Raw genomic sequence first — 4,616 nt, 5'->3', positions numbered from 1 at the left:
AGATAGTTAACCAATTGACACAGGACCATTTGTTAAACAATATTTTTTTATTCATTGATTTATGGTGTGCTTCTTATTTTATACAGAAATTCACTTTTGAATAGTATAGTATGATCTGTTCCATTGATCCATGTATTGATTCTTGATCTAAAAGCTAACTGTTCTAATTATTGGAGCTTAATCACATACTTTAACATTTAATACATAAAGTCTATTTGTTTACTGGTCATTATTATTTTCTAGAAAATCTAGAATTTTAGAAAATTTTACCATGATTTTTTTCTGGTTCTGAAAGAAGTCCTCCTTTGATATGTATTCAAACTAAACAAATATGTGGAATATTTTGGCAGACATAGGCAAAAAAAAAAAAGGTGTATCCTTACCTCATGCCATGTACTAAATAAGTTTCAGGAAGTACCAAGAGTTAAAGGCAAATATTTAAACTATCAAGAAAAAAGAGAAAGACAGAGAGAAAGAGGAGGAGAAGACGAAGAAGAAAAACAGAAAAAGAAATGTTAGTTAATATCAGACCTCACATTAAGAAAGAATTTCTGAACAAATAAGCATAAAATAAACCATATAAGAAAAAAACAATAAATGTGATTATATCACATTAAAATGTTTATCAAAAATAAATATCACAAACAAATATTAAAAGACTATCAACACACTGAGAAACTACTTGCCATGAATACTCAGAGCATTTTAATATCTTCTCTATCAACAGTGGTACCAATAAATGAGGAAAAAAGATCAATAAGATCAAGGTAAAATGAACAGACAACTCATAGAAGAAATGAAAATGGCCAGTAAGCACATAAATATTGGATTAAAGTCTGGCAGAATATTTTGAAATTCCAGTCGTACATATTTTAACAAACACAGGTTAATGATTTAGAGATTAATATTTTGTATAAAGCATATTTTTCTTTTTCTATGGAAGTATTTTAATAAATTAACTTCATTTGCTGTAGAAGATGAAGTTTAAGAATATTATAGTTCCTCATGAATTTTATCAGAACACTTATTATCTCCCTATATCTCAGACTATAAATAAAAGGGTTTAATAAAGGAATTACTATTGTATAAAAAATTGCCACTGGTATATCTTTATCCTCTTCTTCAAATGGTCGAATATACATGAGAAGACAAATGTAGAATCTTGAGAAAGAGAGAAAGTGAATTTCACATGTAAAAATGGCTTTACCTTTTCTTTGGATTTCATTCTAAAAATTGTGAAAAGGATGCATAGATAAGAGATCGAGACAGTGACAATGGTGAAGAATTGAACAGGCATTGAAAAAAAAATCATTAGTTCATTAATCTAAAGGTCAGTACAAGACAGTCTATATAATAGCAAAATATCACAAAGTGGTCAATTTGATTAGACCTGCAGAAAATTAACCTTAATAGAAGGACAACATGAATTATGGAATGCAGTTTACTAACTAAAAGGTCCCTGTGGTCATATGAATGCAGTTTATTGGATATCATAGTGTGGTACTGCATTGGACTATATATTGCCACATAGTGATCATAAGCGATTGTTACCAGGAGAAAGCAGTCAGTAATTTCAGCAAGGCAGAGAAAATAAAATTGTGCCATGCATTCGTAGACAGAAATCATTTTGCCTTCAGAAAAGTTCTCTAATATTTTGGGGGTAATGGCAAAGGAACAGCAGGAATCCATCAGAGACAGGTTGCAAAGAAGATGTACATGGGTGTGTAGAGATGGCTCTCCATGAAAAACAACCCCACCAAACCAAGATTCCCAACCACTGTGGTCAGATAGATAGCAAGAACACCACAAACAGAAGGGTCTTCAGATCTGGGTGATCCAAAAATCCTGTATGAATGAACTCAGTTGTCAAAGTGTGATTTTCTTTGATCATCTCTACCTTCTCTGTTGAGAGAGAAATTATGGAGAGATAAGATTCTAATATAGAGTGTGTCTAATTTTCCCTTCAAATTTCTCTTGGATGACAGGCAGTAGAGCCATTGCCTCAAGCTTTACCTGCTGTCTCTAAAATGCAGGCACACATACTTTTAGGGAACATTGGTTCCCCTAAACTGTCATCTTATATGACCTCAAGCACTGAAGATCAAGGTTCACAAGAATACTTTTATAATTCCAGGGAAATTGTTGCAGTGAAAAGGTTTTTGTTTATGAATTTATACAAAGATAGTGAACAAATACAAGGTATCCTACATTTAGTGTTCTCAAATATTTCAATGTCAGTTTTCGTATCGACGATCCTTAAAGTCCTTAATGGATACTTCAAATCCATTTTCCTGTATATATATATTTTTTCGACTGAGAAAATATTTTTCATATACATAATTTTTGGGTAGTAGCTCAGTGGAGTGAATACTTAAAAATAGCATACTATATTTACTATATTAAAAATTAATGCTGGTAAATTTCAAAAGATCATTCATTTAAAAATAAAAATAATAAACCTATTACCTGTTAACCTAATAACAATTAAAAACATATTGAAACTTGATGGTAGGTACATGGAGATCAATTTTATCTATTCTTGGCATTTTCCATGGTAAAAATTTAAATAAGCAACACAACAAGGAGAAAAGGTCAAAACAGTTAAATAAGTGCTCTAGCACCAGGCTTAAAAGCACTCTTTTTTGTCCTAATTTATTTGTGATGTTATTCTTACCATATACTTGGGTTGGTTTCTGGACAATTTATTATTTTCCATGATATATTTATTGATTCTTGAGCTCATATGAAGTTGTTTAAATTATTGTAGCTTTATCATGCATTTTAAAACAGTTATTTTATATCAGTCACATTCAATATTTTCTTGACTTAGTTTTGGATGAATTTTAGAACTTCATCACTAAATATTTTGAGCTATTATTCTAATACTTTGATTGGAATTAAACTCTCACCTAATATTAAAAAATCTAAATAAATTTAGAAACCTACATTAGATCATTCACCAAAACTATATCCCAGACTAATTCAAGCATTAAAAGTAAAACATTGAAGTATCTAAAAATATCTATGATTATGACAGTTCTGATTGAGGAGTTTTAAGCAGCAAAAGAAAAGAAACTACAAAGGGACAAATCAATAGATATGAGGACCTTAAAATGAAACTTTCTGTACATCACAAAATATCATAAGCAAATCTGGAAGGCACATAAATTATTGACAAATAAAATGTATTACAACTACATATAAAAGTCCAATAGCTTTTTTATATAAAACGTATATATAAATAACAAGAAAAATGACAAGGATCTTTGAAACAGTAGGCAAAGGACACTAGCAGGTGATTTTCAGAAATAAGGTAAAAGGTAAATAAATATAGAAAATATTTAAATTCACTACTAATCAAAAAGTGTAAAAAAATCACATCATACAGTCAGGAAATGTTTATTGAATGCCCAAATATGTCTGTTACTACAAGAAGCCCTGGTAATGTAAAATCTGATATAACATGGTTGATACTAACAAGAAGGTAACAGGCTTTGATTTTATTATCCAATAGTTACAATTTACTATTTGTTGTCTTTTAAAATGTTGTATATATCTATGCACCTCTTTCCTTTCTTAGAGACGTTGTAGAGAACATAGTCCTTGAAATAATATTAGAGGATTTATTCAGCAAAAGTAAAAAAACAAAGATGATACATTGGAATGCAGAGAAACACCACTTCACGTAAGTGAAAAACTCAAGGCTCTAGTGAGACAGCTTCTAACAGGAACAGATATAGTCCAAGGAACAAAGAAATTATAATACAATCATTTGATTGGTTAGTTTTTGTTTGAGGTCACAAGAAGGGTGGGATAGGTTGGAAATAGACTTCTATTGAATAATTGGGTACAGAGGCTTACAGTGTTTGATTTCAAGGTCTAATTACACAAGTTTGAATCATAGTCACATATCCTTCAGGAGGGATCATAAAGCATCACTGGTTGATTTTAAGCAGCTCTAACCAGATGTCTCAGGGAGTTGTGATAACCATTCACTACTAGTACTTTATTTTCCAGAAAAAGCTGATTAAAACAAAAACTTTTTAAGTCATCTGGGAAATTTTAGAAAAAGTTAGCTGCAAGTCCCCTTCAAAACAATTTTAACTGCATCCTTTTCATAAAGAAACGTTTCTTGGCCCACTTTACACAAAAAGACACCTGTGGCAATATTCCCTTCCTTAGAGTGGCTTTCTTTTACATCCTGGTTTAACTCCAGAGAGAAACACTCCTTCAGTTCCCATGACTACTAGCAGTTAAGAAGCCAGATAGCAGGAGCCTGTGAAAAGTAACCCTGCTGAGAGAAGCTGGACAAATAAAGAGTGCTAGGAAGGCATGTCCCCACGTGTTTGTCAGTTTGTCATACTGTAGGGGCTTGGGTGTTGCAGTGATACTGAAAGCTATGTCACTGGTATTCAGATACCAACAGGGTCACTCATGGCAGACAGGTTTCAGCTGAGCTTCCAGACTAAGACAGACTAGGAAGAAGGACCTGGCAGTCTACTTCTGAAAAGAATTAGCCATTTACAATAGCAGCAGAACCATTGTCTGATATAGTGCCAGAAGATGAGCCCCTCAGTTTGGAAAGAACTCAAAGGATGATTGGGGAAGAGCTGCCT

The 4,616-nt window shown here is 32.1% G+C and overlaps 1 pseudogene; it reads right to left on the bottom strand.

Moving 5' to 3' along the window:
* Positions 1-947: 947 nt before the first annotated feature.
* Positions 948-1,977, bottom strand: LOC101343751 (olfactory receptor 5K4-like; annotated as a pseudogene).
* Positions 1,978-4,616: the final 2,639 nt, after the last annotated feature.

This window comes from Trichechus manatus, unplaced genomic scaffold, assembly GCF_000243295.1.
Source record: "Trichechus manatus latirostris isolate Lorelei unplaced genomic scaffold, TriManLat1.0 scaffold00299, whole genome shotgun sequence".
Classification (NCBI taxonomy): Eukaryota; Metazoa; Chordata; class Mammalia; order Sirenia; family Trichechidae; genus Trichechus; species Trichechus manatus.
This window is presented reverse-complemented; position numbering and strand designations above follow the sequence as displayed.